We start from the raw sequence: 18,835 nt of genomic DNA, 5'->3' as shown, positions 1-18,835 counted from the left end.
GGAATGCCGGGATGCGATCCATCATCTTAACGATATGAAAACGCTATTAGGAACAGCAGCGTGCGCGTGTATGTCTCTTTTGGTTCGAGCACGCTTGGTACGTGTCCTTCCGCACCTGACGCTAACGCAAACCACGCAGGACAGCTGTCGCGCACAATAGAATTGTCACGAATCGTGTGCCGTTGCCATTATGCTTTCCAAGGAGCATATAATTGTTATTCTAGTTTTTTTTATTTACTCTCTTCGGTCTCGCCCATCCCATCCCATCCCATCCAGGGAAGAAGATGTATCGCGAAAACTAATCCCTTACATTTGCGGGAAGTAATCGTATCAAAAACCCTCTGTTGGTGTGCGTGATCGCACGAGAGCCAGTGAGATGCATTTTTGGATTTCCCCCGGGCAGCGAAAGGAAAATAGAAATCAAACGAAAGAGCGAATGACACCGTGCTGCTGTCACTCGGTGGAGCAAAGCGGGTCCGAATATGAGGTGCCATCCATCTTATTTCCTTGCAATAGTCATCATTCTCCGGAGCCAACGGAGAGGGATGCTTACGGCGTAATTTCCCAAATCAAAGGAGCAAGGAAGAACACAAGCACACACACATACACTTAAACAGTGTTTTCCTCCGTCGAGAGCGAAAGTTCGCTTGCTGGCCTCCTGGCCCTTCGCTGTGTGTGATGCTGTGTGCCCTTACAAGATCCCCACACGGCTCCCTCATCCACTTGAATCATGTAATAGTGTTTGCCTTCCGAGCGTGGATCAATCGCGCCCTCCCTTTCGCTCTCTATTTTAAACACCGTCCAGAGGAGGGGGATGGATGAGAACACGGGTGCAGCTGGAAGTCGTCGCCAAACTGCTGCCGTGAGTGGCGCATGCCAATGCACTCGCCCAACAGTGAGTTCGTGTTTCGCGCACTCATCGTTCGTTTTAGAATGTGTTTTGGAAAGAATTAAACAGTGTTGATCTATTTTGTGGATTTGTAGTATTTTTCTGAAATCTTAAATTCACCCGAATTTATGATTAAAACGTTCTTTCTTTGGTTTTTTTCTTTTAAACTTTATATTTAGACGCTTTTTTAGACTTATTTCAATCATTCTAAAGGCGAATTTCATTCCTACTTCACCCTCCTTTCTTCAATGTAATATTTGAAACCTCTTTAGCTAAACCTCTTTAGCTAAACTTCTTATAAAAAATATTAATTCTTATATTATTCTTTAAAAAACTTATAGGTTTTAAAGTTACTTTCAATTGCCTTTTGTGTCTGCATCTTCCTTTTGTGCGCGTGGTTCTATATTTTCTTCCCTTCTTGCTAAAGGTTGCTCTCTCTCTTCCGTTCTCGGTTTTGTGTCGGCATCTTGGCTCAAAACATGTGCTCCATGTGCCTCCGCATCCTTCCCGTCTTTGCTTCCTCTGGCCCTCCACTCCAACGAAGGACAGGTTCACCTTCTCAGCCGGATTGTTGTTTCGCATCTTGTCTCTGCTCTCCTCTGCTGGAACAGTGTGTGCATCCACGTAACGCGCTGCCTGGCCCAGTGTGCGAACATTTTGCGCCCGGTTTTGTTATGTATTGGTACCAGCGGGGCCAGCAGGCGTGCACGTACATAAGAACCGAGAGTAGGAGCAATGAACCCGTTCTTCCGTAGCCACTCTGTCGGTCGCTCGGTCGATGGGTTTTGCGGCGAATTTGTGTTTTGGTGGTGGTTTTTTTTTCATTCGCTTCTTCGCTATCTAAACCCTCCCTGGAAGACTGTGAGTCTTGCTTCTGGCTCCTAGTTTCAACCCTGCAACATCCTTTTGTGATGTTTAGGGTGATTGTTTATTGTTTTGCTTTGGTGCTATTTACCACCGTTTTGTTCAAAAGGAAGCGAATTTTAATTGTTAAAACAGGTAGCACAGAATGCTTTATTTAAGAGATGTATCGGTAAGTTAGCTTTATAGTTATAGATCATTTTAAAGTAAAGAACTGCAAGATGAAGCATATTTCTATTACTTTTACTTGTGGTTTCTTCGATTTCTGTTCATTGTCTTAGAAAAATGAATGAGAAGTATATATGTGTCTTATATGTTTTATTGATATAAGTACATTTTTTTGGGTAAAACGGTCGTGAAGCTATATTTTAACCGTCAAATAGTGAAAACCAACAATATTTTTTACGAAATACCATGTTTATAGAACAAATAAAAGGAATATCTCATATTGAATTGAATTGAATAATTTATGTTGCTCACTGTTACGGATTGTATATTTTCAGTATATTACTTTGATACTTTGATTTACAAAATAATACAAAGGTCAACATAGTATCCATTTCATGATAAAAAGTCAACATCTCGTAACATATTCATTAATTTCTTTCTCATTTTATTTCATTTTAGGTAAGCATCCAAGACTGGTGACGGGCAAAAGAATCATTTCAAGATTGAATTGAACAGCTATCGATTATCCCCCATACGTAAGTGCATACCTTCATAATCTACACGCATTTGTTATTGGCTTTTTTCACAATTCTATACCGAAGCCGAATGCCAACATTGATCTACTTTGCGATGAATACATTGGTGTAGGGGGGCCAGGGCCTCTAAAGGGCATGCAGCCACATAGTTCGGTATGCGGCCTAGAAGGCAAAAGTACGAACACCAATAAAATTGATATTTATCAGCTTTATAGCCACTTGAATATGACTTATTTCGGGGAACGGCGGTTTGCGTTTGGGCGACTCGCGTCGAGGAGGGGATACGTTTGTATCCTAAAGCAGGCGGCATTTTAGAGGGCGTTTTTCCTGCTTATCATGGTGCTGCTGTCGTTCGGCCGGTGCTTGACAGTGTAGGTAGAGAGCGTCGTTAAGTAAAGGGACTTATCGATTTACGACTTCAGGTGTACTGCCTGCCCCCCGCGATACTGGGCAAACGAAGGAAATTACTCACCCAAAAATCAACACACGACCCACTTTCGGTAATGAAGGAAGCATGAAAATTAATTAAAGAAGACAAAAACGCACAATTCGTTCGTTTGTCGTGTAAGTGTTGGCCAGGGATGTTTTGTTTTCTACACAAAAAACGAACGATAATTCTTCCACTGAATAATACAATTTTTAGGTATCGTTTTCGACAACCGTTTGATAGTTCCTCTTGATTATACATTCTTCAGCAATAAAAAAATCAATACCGAAAGACTATAAAATTAAGTAAAGAAAACGAATCTTTAAAGCAAGACCCAACAGTATCACCAAGAATAACTCTCCTCTATCTTAGCTATCACATAATACAGCCCTATTGTTGCTTCCCTCCGACAAGAATGCACTGAAATGTGGTGAATGACGCTTTCATGCTCATCACTTTGCGGTTACTGACATAGTTTGAAAAGGGGTTTCAGGGATGGAGGTATGAAACCATGCCCCGAGCCCGTCGGAGGAAAAGCAAACCCGAGATGAGGTTGCACAATGACCCGGTGCCGGATTTACCATCCATAACTGTCAGAATTCGCGACAGAGTTGGTTTGTCACTAGTTCATCTCGCAGCTCATTCATTTCTCTGCTCGTTTTGCTCGTCTCGAATTATGGTATGATGGCAGCAGGTATGAGTGACAGGGGCGACTGTGTTTGTAAGCCTCCTTTTGTGTGATTGATTACAAACAGCGAAGAAATCTAGGCAGCAGTAGCAGCAGTAGCAAGTAAACACATCTTTTTTCGTTTTGGAATACTCATGTTTGAAATGTTGTTGAACATACTGTTCGAACAAAATGTGTGTGTATTAAATCTCTTTTTAGTCTCTCTTAAGTCAAAAGAATACTTAACTTTTCTATAAGCTTAAAAGCTCTAAACAACTAAATCGAAGTAGATATTAGCTAGGAATACTACCCTTTTGCATGTGTCTCGTACGCTCGACCAAATGTGTCTCGCGTTGCTTGCGGATGCGTTTCGAAAGGCCATAAAACCGGACAAGCAATTTGGCCGCTGGCCATCCATTTTTTTTTTTAAATCCGGTAACCTTCAACTGTCGACGAGTGGATTGGCCGTGCGGAGCCCTCTCCAGCAGAGAGTGCAGTTTTGATACAGTACTGTTATTATTAGTGCGATTGGAGTTTTAATTCTTCTCGTTCGGCCATAAATGCTGCTCCCATGGACCACCTCCCCCTATATCGTCGCTGCTGAGAACGGTGTAGCAGTGCTTGTGAGGTTTATTTTTCGTTTTGCTTCTTCTAAAAAGCATTCGCTTCTCTTTGTTTTGTGTCTATATGTGTGTTGCTTTCGTTCCAAAGTATTGTTCAAATTGCCTTCTAATGGCACATTCCGGAGGTTCCTTATATGGATGGGGGGGTCTCTAGGAGCCGGGTGTGTAATGTTATTTTTCCATCATTAGCACGAAACGATGCTGCGCTCGAACTGAGCTGTCCGGCACAGCAAGAAGGGGGTAGACCAATAAATTTTATTGTTCTTCAGTTTTAGCGAGCAGCAGTTTCTCCCCGGCTGTTAGTTTCTCTGTCGATTTTCGCACAATCAGATTGTGCTATCTCGTGTGCCGCTTTACGGCTAACTTTTTGCATTGCAGCCAAAGCAAACGCGCGCACCCGAATGGTAGAAGCCTCGAAAGACTAGAATTTCATATCAATCTGCGCCGTTGGCTTCCGGTATAATGTGAGCGCGTCTTGGAACGCCGCGCGCTCGATTTTCTCGGTTTGGTTTTTGTTCGCCATAAATTGTATCGTATCTATGAGAAGATATAAAAATGAAACCATCAACACAACAGCAGGACAAGGTTTATTCAGTGTTTTTTTTTTCTACACACACATAAAGCCAAACAGAATCCTTCATTATCATCGCCCATCGTCTTGGAGGCGGAACGATCTCGTAGCGATGGTCGTTATGAATGCTTCCACGGAGGAAATTTGATCCCCTCGCGCAGTGTGCCGAGTGCTTCGGGGACAAACAGTGTGACGTATATGCACAAAAGACGGGGACCGAGAAAATGGGGAAGCATGTGCAGCAGCAGCAGGAGCATAGAATCATGCTTTTTCCATTTGCAGCGCCGAGAGAAAGCCCCGGAGTCGAAAGAAGAGGAGAGAGAGGGCAAAGCAAATCTTAATTCTTTTGTAAAAACGAAACACCATGCCCCCGCCGCCCCTTCTTGGTGGTGGTGGCTGCACAACAATAGTATTACGGTGGCATTTTATGTCATTCGATATCGCGCGTACAACAAGGAAGGAAAGAAAAACAGCTGCCAAGCATTTGCCCCTTCACACAGGAAGTCAGGGGGGGGGGGGGGATGGGCAGGGAGTACCGGTAATGCTTCTTTATGTGATTATGTCCTTGTTCCCTGGAGGGCCACGTACAAACACGCACACACACACAAACACACACCTCGAGAAAGCACAAGGATGTCTCGAAATTGATTCGCTTTGTATCGACACTGTTGGGCGCGGTACTATTGCTTACCACTACTACCACGTGGGGCCATAGTGACAATGGTGGAAAAATTGAAATAAGAACGTTAAGAGAGGAGCTGGTTTGCATCACAAAGAGGAAAGCTTTCACAGAGGAAACATTTAATATTGCACAAGCTTAAGTAAGAAACAAACATTGCATCATTTAAAACAAAGCATGTTCCTCCCTATTGTACTCTGCTTCCTGTTGGTGTAGAGCGAGCAACACAAGCAACAGTAAATATCAATGCTCAATCAATAGCTGTTTGTCCAATTACTCATTATCAGCTTCACATCTAATTGGAAACTGGTCCAACGTACACACACTACCCCCGTACGTTCCAGCAGAGTGCGTGAGCAGCACTGTGTTTGCGTACGTGTCCCCCCACCACCCCAAAACCCAAAGGTTGCAGCACCCCAAAGGTTTGGTGGCGTCGTGCCCTCATTTTGGAACCGAGCGCGCGTCGTCCTTTCCTCGTGGTGTTTAATTTATTGCCAATGTTTTTAAGTTCCAATAAATCTTGCAAATAAATCTTCCCAGGATTGTTTGTTGCCGCGCACTACCGTTGCTAGCGGGGAGACAAGGGGGGGATGGAAAAGGTTGCGGTTAAAAGGACTCACTTGGCGTAACCGAAGCCCGAAACGAAGGACCGGCAACAGCAGCTTTGTGTGTGTCCTTACCGTGTGCGAGCGATCGTGTAGCACGGTGGCCTGGTTCTTATCCTATCGCACGGGATATATGTCGTTGCTTCAAAACACCATTCATCTTCGAAGTTAGTCACCTCGATGGATGAAGCGGCAGCTTTTCTAAATGAAGTTTCACCTCCATTATGCTGTCGCATGTTTTCTTTGCATGTTCTGGACGCGAAACGAGCTCTGCGGGGTGACGTTCGAGTGCGTCGGGCATTCGGGGAGGTGCGTTCGTTTGCAATCACAAAAGTTTCCACACACACTGTCGGGCTGTCGTCAATGGAACGCATTCAATTCCCGGGTTATATGCTGGTGGTGAAAACTATCAAGTTAATTTATAATCGTTTCACAAATAAAGTTGACGGTTCTAGTCGGTGGTGCAAGGCTCGTATGTCTGCATCGTGTTCTTTGTTCGACCACGGAAAGGGACCACAAACTTTTTGGGGAGATCGACTATTTGAATGGATCTGTCCGTCCTCCAATCTATCTTATGGTATTTGTAAGACACATAATTTGGAATGTAACAAATTATTTCGTAACATATTCCAAACTTGATCATTTCACGTCATCAAAAATGCAAGCAAAAGAATAATGTTTACAATAAACCCACCACGATTTCGATCAGCTTCCACTCACTGGTTTATTGTTCCATTGAGAAAATATATCACCATCTATCATGCAATTTTAAAACATCTATAAATTACCATCCCCACACTGTGATTTCATGCAGAGATAGTTATCGATGTTACGCTTTGTTTTTAACGACCGTTTTTCCCCTTCGAATCGCGATGGTTTTGTGCTACTAAACTGCAGGAAAATCTGATTGATGGTATGCACGTACCAGCAGACAAAGACTCGTTTAGTTCGCTTAGATTGGATCCTGCTGCTTGGTGATGGTACCCTTCGGTTGCTCCCCGTGACCTACGCCAAGGAGAATCCAGTTCGGATGTTCTTCTGCGCATAACCACCACACCCGGAACAAAGTGTCGTCTCAACTGTAATACGCTCTCGGTGCTCCTAAGCTCTATTGCGTTGCGGCGGGCAACTTTTCTTATTCTCTGCGTGTGTGCATGGGCAAGTGCATGCGAGATGTTAGAACATTTGTATAAAACGGCAATAAAACAATAGTAAAAGTGTGAAACTAGATTTAGCTTCTTTTTTTTGCTTTGCTTGCAATCAGTTGTCTCTTTGTCCCCCATTGCATCGCTGCATCATACTGGTGAAAGTGAATCGCGTGTGTCAGTATGATCAGGGATATTCGGGTGCAGTTTTGTTCGACTCAAATTTTAACTCAGTTTTTACAGCCACCAATTCAAAGTTAGTGAAGGGGATTCAAAGGGGAATTCATTTTGGCAAGAAATGTTGGGAATTCGTTCACTCGTGTGCTGACAGTGCCGCAATTTCGAACAACCCAAGACAAATTCGTATGTAAATCTGGTCCGCATCTCGGGTTGAGCAAGGAACGTTCAGTTCAGCAAATGTGATGCCCTAACTTTAACAAAAAAGGTGACACAGGCGATAAGTATGGCAAATGAATTTATCAGCGGAAACACAAGCATTCGCGTTCAATCGTGTGTGTGTGTGTGTTTGGTGACGAATTCTTTAAAGCACGATGAGTCAGAGTTAGAATGTTGTATTCATTATCGTGCAAGCTTTTGTCAAATGTTGTGAGCGGATAACTAATAGTTTACTTTAAGTTTAAGCGAACAACACAAGAGAAGATTGTGTGGTAAATTACTGAGAACAGAAATCATATTTGAAAGAAAACAGTGTTGCGGAACCAAACAAGCAACTTTAAAATTTCAATCTCAGCACGAACAATCTCATTTCAATTAAGCATTTGGACGTTATTCTTTCAAATGTGTCCGCCCAAAATGTATCAAATTTGGAATAAAAGCCGTTTTCCGTACCACGTACGCTAGGTGTCGCTAAACGATTCAGTGTCTATGCTAAATTATGCATTCTTAAACACATATTCATGTGTCTTTCCTATGTTCCCTTCCTGAACACACGCACACACAATCACATATAAAGCAGCTCATGTTACGGGCTTTCTTAGACCGGCTTTGATAAGAGTTTTGCCTTTTGAGCACGGTTCAACGAAATGCGATTCAAGAGGTGTGGGTCTGCGTTTGTTTCTTGGGCATAGGTACATTGGAATTCTGATCTGACAAACTGCGCAATAGCATAATTATTAGTTTTCAGCATGTGTGAGAGTGTGTGTCTTTTGTGCTGGCGAGTGGCGTGCTGTTTCTACCCCTAGGAACAGATGGTTTTAAAGTAATTGTATTCAAGTTGGTTTTACTGTTTTTTTTTTTCCTCTTCCCTTAGTTCAGCAATACCACACCCACACTCGAACTGTTACACCTTACTCGATTGTTCGTGTTCATTGCCATGTGTGCCAAGGGGGTTGGTGGGGGTTGGAGGATGAGGTACGAGGTACATTTTGTTAAAAATTCCTTAACGGTGGAAATCATGCACCCTACCTACCCACGTTCGTTCAAGTTTGTTGCTCTTACTCACGCAGTTTTTACAATATCTAGCTGTAGTAAGTTTTTAAAAGGTTTTGAAAGTTTTTGTTTATTTCAGTCATAAGTACGAAGATTGGTAAAAAAAATTGCTGAAAAAGCCTCTAAACCCAAATCTAATACACTACAGTGTGACATAAAATGGCCTAAACTGCGCCTAAACTCTAAAAACCGTTTGCGACGTTTGAAAATCTTCCTAATGCTACTTCAACAAACTTCACATTCCATCCCTGCTCGACGGCTGATCGTTAATTGGATTCTTTTTCTTCTTATTTATTTCCCGATGAAGTCTGTCCAAATCGTTTGGCTTCGTTCGCAGTACCGCTTCGGTCCGTACACAATTATTCTTTACGACAGAAACTGTTCAATCTTTACGCACCGTTTGTGTGACTGCTCGGTGTGAGGGTGGTACTACACTTTGAGTGCGCCCGTCATCGCCCGGACGCAAATTGGGTCTTCGCGATGGTGGAAGGCGACGGCACACACCACCCACCTCGTCCCCGCTAGACGGATGTACATAAAAAGAAACGGTTGTTTCTTCGCGAGGCTTGAATTAGCTGCTTGGAATTCTAATGTCCTGTCATCGGGTTGGCATGATGATGATGTTGCTGTGTTGGCCTTACAGCCCTAGACGAAATAATGTGATTGGAAATTGCCTCCAATCAATGTCATCACCAGCAGCACCACACTGGCTGCTGGTGCTTACTCTACAGCCGGTGTGTGTGTGCCGGTACAACATGAAACGATGCAAAGTGTGTGAGGGAATTAGCGACGCGACCGAGGAATGTGGAGTTATTGATGCTATTGGTGTATAAAATTAATAATAGAAAGTTTCGTATGTCCTAAAATATAGCCTCTTTGGTTAATTATTTCAACTAACCTCTGAGAAACTCTTAAACCGAGATAAAACTTCAATTTATGCTTAATCACTATAACACGTTGTGGAAATTCTTCTTGAACAGGAAAAAAAGCATTCCCTTTAGTTACACTGAAAGTTAAATTCGACTTTCTCTATTAGCCGCGCACAGAACACAACCCCGTCAAGCTCTGAAGATCGGCCTCGTGTTTCCAATACCGGCCGGCAAAGTATTTTCTCTCCGCTTGCGCGCTGTGCTTGGAATATATTTTGCAGCCGTTCGGAGCCGTTCTTTGATCTTCAACTACACTTCATTAATGTAATTGCTTCGTAGGCACGTTAACACGCACCGCATTTTTGGGTTTCAACAATTTCAATGTTCGTGTGGCGTACTTTTCAGCACCGTTGGATAAATTAATTTAACAGAGGTACCTCATGGCCAATGTTGGGTGAGTTGTGGGAGTTTGTTGAAAGGCTTTACTTTAATCGCGGGTCTTGAGCGCACTGTGAGATTCTGTATTAAACATAAATAATAATTCAATAGCAAAATAATGGGACAAATTAATTGCTTTTACTTTTGGTACATAGACGTTTAAGAATGTTTGAAATTTTTGGAGTTGGAGTTTAGCAAAATTCATTTTAAAAAGCTTCATCAATGTCTGTGTCTATATCCAGTTAAATGCTAATTCGTTATTTCTCAACTGAGGGGACTAAACCAATGTGCCAAACTTTAGCAATTTAACAATAAAATATGCAACAGTTTTACCTCTATAACCCTCGTATGTTAACATCTGAGCAATGGCCGCAGTACGAAGAAGTTTTCTGATACTCCAATATGGGATTAACATCGTTGGCTTACCGTGCCGGCAACGTCATTGTACACCGTAATGTAATTCAGCCGAGCTTCCGGGCACGTTTTGCCTGCCAGAAGACGCAATCTCCTTACTAAAAGACCTTTCCTTTTGCATGATGTACCCTGTGTCCCGTCTAGACGTAGCCCAGAAATCCCTGGAACAAAAACTATTTGCCACGTAATTCCATCAAGCTTCTTTTTAATTGTTCATTAATTTGGAATACATTACATTTTAGTGGTAAAGTTGTACAAATTTAGAGTTGTCAGGGGGCTTAAAGATGGGACAAGTTGACTTTCAATGTGACATAATATTAGGGTTTCAGTTCCATACAGACTACTTCAAGTTGGTTGCTTTTGTTAAAATATCCTCGATTTTCACCCCTGATTTTGATTGAAGTTCTTGAAGCTGTATAATATTAACTGTATTATTAGCTGTATAAGATATAAGCACTCAAAGCTACACAGACTGTTTTTTTGATTCCTGCATTATAAAAATCAACAACTTTTTTAATTAAATAAGACGAACGATAAACTTTGTACTTTCAATGGTACATTTCCAGCAAAAGACCGTGGTATCTATGGCACTATGCCAATAAAATGATTCATTATAGCTCTTCTTTTTGATTCTGCTTGTTCATGTTCGGTAGTGCGAACTACACGTGTTGTTTTCCCCCTCCTTCTCTGTGGATACCTATTTTTAACGAACGAACCAAGGGTTTCAAGCCGCACAGTAACTCCGATAGATGGTTGTCCTATAGTGCTAATCGGTCCAACTATAATGTACTAGAGCCGTACAGAGCGGATTTGGTTGTTTGGCTTGTTTTTGTCCCCTTCCCCCCTTTTTTAGCTCATTCCCGTCTAGCCCGTCTACCGAACCGTGACTCCAAAATCAGAGCTTTACAGAATGAGGTGGAATGTGCATAAATCATACACGCTTGTTAGGTATGTCACAGAACCGAAACTCCATCGTCCGAGGCGAAGTTTTTGCTGAAGCAAATGGGTTGTAATTTTTTAAAAACAATTTTCAATCTACCTTTTTTGTGTTTCAATTTCGAACACATACAAGCACACTGCCGAGGACGAGCCGTATAGATCGGTGGTATTAAAAAAGGGATTGGTGCGAGTCAGTGTGTGTGTGTCGGTTGAGGTTCGGTGCGATTGTGTTTGCCTGCGAAGATAGCGATCTCTTCCATATCTAGTCTTCCCCCGTCGGCTAATAGCCGGCGGCTCTAGTCGCTACGAACCTAGTTTGAACCTGAACTTGAAGCATGTTGCCGCCCCCCCGTTGTCGGCCCTGTCGGCCATAGTTTAACAACTTAATTAGCGGCCACTTAAATGGCTTTGCTATACGACGTATTTTCAATTCGTACGCTCGCTCTATGCCAGTGTGGTTTTGGTTGGTTTTGTGGTGCCTCTTTTGCTGCTACTCTTTTGCAGCAAACAATCATTGGCACACGTGGGTTTACCATTTGTTGATAAAATATATGCTATTCGAAATGAGTTTAAAGTCATGTTTTACGATGAGATAAACAAGTACATTCTAAAATGCCGTGCTGTCAGGTTTGTACTCCCTGCCACCAGCACACGCACACACACACAGCATGGTTAATTCCGGCTTGAACATTCAAATCGATTGAAAAGATAAATTAATCATAAATCTGCTAAGGCTAGGGGGACGCTTGTTTCGTGCGTGAACCTGTTGGAACCAAGGCCTTGGCAATCAACGAGAGAAGCATAATTTCGTGACGAAGCATAGTGTGGACAAGGGGTGGTAACTATCTGCCCGGGTGAAGAGCGGGACTTTACCTGGTGGTTGTAGTGTTCCTACCCGAATCGTGCTGAAGGTGAGAGGATACAATGTAGTTGGTGATTTTGATTGGAATCTGTGCGCGAAAGGCGCGCATTTCAAAACAGTGTGGTCAAGGTCGTTGCCGTGCGGCGGGCAGTTACGTGCTAAACTCTGTGTGCGGTAATGCGACAACTGTCGAAACAATAGCGTTTTGTCGAATCATTTCATTTAAGAGTGACTATTTGATTTGACGGATAAAGTAAATAATTCGTAGAATTTCTACAATGGTGCCGTAAGATTATTGAAATTTGCGGTGAATAGCATGTTTGCTAATTTTATTTCAAACTGCTCTGCAACAATTGCTTCAATACTATTATCCCAAGCTTCAATACTATTATCCCCGCGTCTTAAATGCGTAAAAGTAGTTATAGAAAACACAGTGCAGGTTAGTTTAACATAATATTACAGAGCTTGGGGAGGAAACCCTTTTTCATATTCAACAACCACCATCTGCCGGGGGTAACAAGGAAATAATAGCGCTGGAAACAATAAAAAATGCAAATAGTTATGTTCGTGTGGTTACAAGTTGTATAATAGATTTCCCCCCAGTATTTTTCAAACGTGAAACCCTTTACCGAATAGCTTACCAATGGTTTATGACAATTGCGCGTGGTGTTGTAAATAATTTTACAGAGCAAACCTCTTTGCTGTGTTGTCACCTTGAGGGTGGGGGGGGGAGAGGGTTTCGAGCAAAAGGGGGGAAAGATGTGGTTTTCCCCAACCTTGTATTTAATTAATTTCCCCAAAACTTAGATCAGCATTACGGCAGCCAGAAAATGCTTACAGCACTAATACATCGAAGCATGACTAAAGCAAATGAGAGCTTTTCTAGAGGCCTATTTTGGGAAGCTTTGCGCACGAAACCTCTAACCACTCTAGCTGCAGACAACACACTGCTCTATAGGCGAAGGTGAAGGTACAAACGATTGACCGTGAAACAACATGTGATTTTTACGTAATTGGGGTAATTGTTAGGTAATACGGATTTAGTCCCTTTTTATTGAATAATTTTGTAAAAATTTCATTTCTAAATAATATGGCGAAAAGTATGCGTTATGTTTGTTCGGATTCGTGTTTCTGCGGCTCGTTGCTCTAGACGTACTTCGTAATACGTGACGATGTGAATACACAATCTTTTCATGATCATCATGATTATAGCAAACATTATGCTATCATTATAGCAGATTATTGCTAATAGCAAATATTATAGCAAATTATTGACTTCTTTGGTGCTCTGCAATAGTTTCAACTCAGTACAGCTCTTGCTATTCCAAGTAATAAATTAAAATCAATCAGTAATTATCTTATTTGTTCAATGCAGTTATGAGATATGCATGTAGCTGGCTTTTGTGTAGAATTCGTAAGAATACTTTAACATTAATAACTCACTTCATTTCACAATTGATTACAAAATAAGAAATATAATAAACTGTAAAATCAAGTCACTTGCAACCATGCCCTAGGACAACAATACGCGGTACTACACACCATTTTACAACGCTCGTAGATTAAGCTGCAATGCGTATTGTGTTGTTAAAACCTTTGCTACATCCCTCTGCGCGCTGCTGCGATGCATCATCACACATCCCAAGTATGGCTGAATATTCACATTGTTCACGTTTACACGAGCACCACCAGGAGTACTAGTAGCAGCAACAGTGCACAGAAGAACAACACACATTACCGGTGAAATGAGCTGCAAGTAGAAAAATGATCAGAAACAAAAACAAAACCACAACACGACGGGGTTGTGTTGTATACGTATGAATATAATCGGGTCAATGATGAAGGCAACCCAAAGTGGGTCATCATCATCTGTGCGTGTGAAGCTCGATGAAATCACGCAAAATGAAAGAGAAAAGAAAGAAACTACACGGCAAACGGGGTGTACCTGAATGAAGAGAAGATAGGGATGGGTTAGGTAAGAAACGGATATGGCAATTGGCCCCGAATGTTTGGAGACATTTTGTTTTGTATCTTCAATACTGTTAAAAGCTCGTTGCATCAACATATTATGCTGAAACCTTTATTCGCTTTCTCATCTTCCGTAACACTTCAAATAATTTCACTCCCCTGTGTGTGTGTGTGTTAGAGGGTTTGTGGAAAAGTTTCATGAGCTCTACACCTGGTGGTGAGTGAAAGCGTTTGACAATCTGCTGCTGCTGCGCTCTCTGTGTCAAACTAGATCGAATGATATCGCGCGGGGCTGCGCGAATCGCGATCATCACCGCTGTTCTCTCGCTATCTCTCTCTTGTCGTGCTTGTACCAGACAATCACAAGGTGTATGTGTGTTTGTGTGAGCAGGTGAGGAAGCCACGTAATGATCGAGTTTCACTTTCCGTTTCAGTCGTCCGAGAAAACGATCCTATTTATATAGCCCCTGATCTCGCGTCTGTGTCTTTCGGGAATGTACCATTATCGTCCCCCACCCCACATTGGGCAAAGAGAGAGTAAGAAGGAGGACGAACGCATCACCAACGCGAGCGGAGGAGAAAGTGTTACTTGCGGGGAAGGTAATGGAAAATGGAAAGAGAAAAGGACGCGCGCTCGCGCACGGGAAGATCGGGTGACAAATCCGAATCCGTTGATGGCCTCTAAAATGGCGTTCCGTGTGAGAGAATACCGCCTGCGAAACACAACTACCATCCATCCCCCACCGACTGGTGGGAGGAGAAAAAAATGGAGGGAGTTAATTTTTGCGTCGATTCAAAGTTTGGGTTCCGGCCACTCTTTTGGGAAATACACACAGCTTTACAAACAAAACAAAAAAAAATGAGAGAAACTCAGCGAGAAACAAGACAAAGAGAGAGAGAGAGAGCGAGAGAAACCATTTACAATTTTTGTCGATAGTGTGCAAATGGGGGGTAGCGTGTGCTGTATCTGTACACGACTGCGCACACCGTACCGACCGACACGGAACGCGTAAATTGCGCCTGGTAGTAGTATTGGTGGCAGCGGCGGAACGCTTTGGGAATGGATGATCTTGACGCCGTAACAATGGCAATGAGCTAGTTACGAAGACATCTGACGCACTTGTTTACCAATCATCGCCAAGCAGCCCTTTCATTGTGCTGCTGTGCCCTTCCCTGGGCTAGGCCGAACGGCTAGCCGAAATACTACATCACAGCGACACAAAACAGCCCCAGCTAACTGCTCTACTAGTTCGCTTTCGCTTCTTTGGAGTGGTACAACACTTTACCAAAAAAACACGCTTTCGTTACCGCATGTATCCACTCCCCTTCCTACAGTCCTCTCACAGCTGTTTGGGGTGCAGAAAAAAAGCTTTCAATTTTAAATTTACAATAAATCTCGACGCGTTTTTGTTTTATCGCGCTTACAGGGTTTACCAAGTCACTTTGCGATGTGAGCTGCACAATTCATCTCACTTGAGACGTATTTCTATTTTGACGTGCTACTTCATTTGGCCCGAAATAATTTTCTATTCCGCCGCATTCATTTTCATCCATTATATGAAGCCTTTTCACAGGGGATGTTAGCTGGAGCCGTCCGCGATGTTTACATTTTTTTCAAAAATAAATTTTTGGGCTTTTAGTGCTGATTTGTGATACAAGTATGTTGTTTAACAAAGAATAGAAGTTTATCTTTGCTCCGCTGTAGCATTCTAGCCGAAAAATGGGTTATTCATTGAGTTATTAGCAGATTTGACTGAGCAGGTTCAACTGCTAATATCTCAACGAATAATCCATTTTTCGGCTAGAATGCTACAGCGGAGCAAAGATAAACTTCTATTCTTTGTTAAACAACATACTTGTATCACAAATCAGCACTAAAAGCCCAAAAATTTATTTTTGAAAAAATGTAAACATCGCGGACGGCTCCAGCTAACATCCCCTGTGAAAAGGCTTCATATAATGGATGAAAATGAATGCGGCGGAATAGAAAATTATATCGGGCCAAATGAAGTAGCACGTCAGAATAGAAATACGTCTCAAGTGAGATGAATTGTGCAGCTCACATCGCAAAGTGACTTGGTAAACCCTGTAAGCTGCCGAAACACGTTTGCAGAATTTGTGTGGCTTTAGGGGGGGGGAGAGGGAGGGATGATTATGGAAGCAGCTATTCTTTTTGTAGCAAACATCCCCCCACCGGTCGCTCCATCCATTTTTGTCTCATTACCATTTCCCGGAGGTGAAAACTTTCAAATTCCGGGTCTTACGCAACGCAAAACCGCTGGTTGTATGAGGAGTTGTAATCGCTCGATGCGCATCACGCGGTGCGATATAAAAAAAATAGAAGCACAACTCCGTTGATTCGCTTTACGTTTCGGCGTAGTTTTTTTTGTATGTTTTCACTTTTTCCCGTTCCGGAGCGGAGAGACCCATCCCATCTCCTCATCGGTGCCTGTGTAAAAGCCTGTGTCACGATTACGGCATCCGCTACCACCGATCTCTCTTAGACTTAGATACTGGTGACTTAGTAACAATTAAGTTTACAGATTTACAGAGCGATGGTATTTCACCATATCAACCCCCAGCAGAGCGATGTTGCTTGTCTGCTGCTGTGTGAGCGGAACTTTTAAATTGACAAAACATTAGTTGCGTTAAGCCGCACCTTGGACGGGGCAATAGCAGAGCATCGTCGCCGGTATTGCTTCATTAAGTTTTCACTTGAAGTAGTGTTTTGTTCATAAACCACTTCATACACACACACACACACACACCCAAACAGATAGTTTGTTCCTTTGAGCCTGCTGTTGTACTAGCCTGAGAAGTGCGAGATCGCGCTTTGCTTCCTTTTTTTTCTCACCAAATTTCTTGTTCAAGAGTTGGAGATTTATGATCGATTCAGCTACCACAAACCTCTTCATGCTAACATTTTATTGTACTACACCATTTTGAGCAATCGCATCAACCAGCACTACTCAGCCCCCGCTGAAGGTTCAGATGAATTATTCCGTTTAAGTGTTGCGCCACCAGAACCTGTGGCGTGGTGGGGTTAGTTTTGGGGCGTTATTTCCCTCTCTTTAATTTATTGACACACTCACAAACAAACAAGTCCCGGGCCCGGCAATGGGTTACACAAATGTTCACGCTCTGTTGATCTGTCTTCGTGTAATTTGAAATAATACACTGATTGGTACAAATCAAATTTTGCACGTTTTACAAATGTTACTTTTTGGTTCTTTTTTTACCTTTCCTCTGTATATCTTCCTCGAATCCTGTTAAACTGAATCAACTTCATTTTTCAAGGTATAATTAAAGGTATGAATCACACACTGCTTGTTGTGTCTAACGTGTGGAAATCACAATTTGTTATGCAATGCTTTCTTATTCATCGCAAACAGGCTTAATTTCTTATGCCATGGTGTTGAATTTCCCAGCATTGAAAAGGGAACTTTAACTGAAACTGAGTAGTGTGTTAAACGGCCCATTTGAACCTCACCTCATTCGTAATAATTACCACGACTATTACAATAAATGACATTACATGAACTATTTGGACAGACCAAGAGTGTCACACAAAGAGCAATAAATGTTGTGTTAGTGTTAAGCACCCTTTTTCTATAATAAAAAAAAGCAAGCATTTACACTACACCAGAGCGATACGTGGAGTAGTTAGCAGTTTTCTCTTACTGGTGTTTCTCTTACAGTTGCAGGGAATAATGGACCTAGGTAAAACACCGCCACATTTCACACATTCACACGTTCGCCTACACACAAACACACCAATCATCATCATAATTGGGTATACCATTTCTTTACCCCCCTTTTGTATGAGCTGGCGTTTTAGTAAAAACGAAACATCCACCTTGCTCGCTTCGTTCCACAGCCGAAACACGTGAAAACCGGTAGAGGTCGCTTCCGCTTCGGAGGTTGCCATCGCCACCGGATTTGCATAACAAACCCAACGGGGCACACGGTTTTGTACCAGCATTTAATCGATGCTTTGTGCTGGGAATGCTGCACTACCACACAAAAACCCGTCGCCGCGCCAGTTACGTTAAAAGGGGTGAATTGGAAAAAAAGCTCTCGGGTAGTGTGAAGAAACCACTGAAAAAGCTATCGCTAGGTGTGCACAAATGCATGCCTAAGCGGTAACAAAATATTGCAAATTGTACTTTTTCAATCCTTACACTGCTCTCTTCTCGGTCTCCTTTATCTTCTGCGAAATGGGGCAGCTAAAAGTCATATTCTTTTCTTGCGAATTCTTTCATGTTCCTATTACATACGTCATCAAATGATCGGCAGATTCCTGCAATAGCCTGTGCATACATCGACAGCCACTGATTGCACTGGTATTGTAGTACCCTCACCCACAACACTCTGGTCGTCTCTACCCAAAACTTTCGAAACCATTACACCGACGGAACCGAACTCACCAACACACCATCGCGACTCTCACCGGTCTGTTTTTGGACCCAGGCAAGCTTGTGGGGCGGCCGCGGGTGGCTGCTGCTACTACGTCGACGGTCACACGATTTGACTGTGACCCACTGACACCGATTTTGTGCATCCCCACAAGAAGAACCGCCACCGCTCCGCCTCCGTATTGGGGCCCGCCGAGTAAACCATAAACGCACTATGGAGAGAGGGTGAGAGACTGGCAAAGTGTTTGCACGCCCGTGTACTAACACCGAGAGGAGAGTGTTGAGAGTGATGCGAGAATTGGCAAGAGAT

The 18,835-nt window shown here is 42.7% G+C and overlaps 1 protein-coding gene across 6 annotated transcripts in view; it reads left to right on the top strand.

Moving 5' to 3' along the window:
- The window catches only part of LOC5668285 (neurogenic protein mastermind), a 122,350-nt gene that overhangs the window by 85,848 nt on the left and 17,667 nt on the right, over window positions 1-18,835 (top strand). The window contains exon 1 of one of the 6 annotated variants that reach the window (XM_061660142.1): window positions 2,430-2,454. The exons of the other annotated variants lie outside the window; for them this stretch is intronic. The gene's annotated coding sequence lies outside the window, so the exon portion shown is untranslated. Of the gene's footprint in view, window positions 1-2,429; window positions 2,455-18,835 lie in introns of those variants that run through there. 6 annotated transcript variants of the gene reach the window in all.

The sequence above is a fragment of the Anopheles gambiae genome, chromosome 3, assembly GCF_943734735.2.
Source record: "Anopheles gambiae chromosome 3, idAnoGambNW_F1_1, whole genome shotgun sequence".
Lineage (NCBI taxonomy): Eukaryota > Metazoa > Arthropoda > Insecta > Diptera > Culicidae > Anopheles > Anopheles gambiae.
Note: the sequence above shows the minus strand (reverse complement) of the source record. Positions and strands in the feature narration are given on the sequence as shown.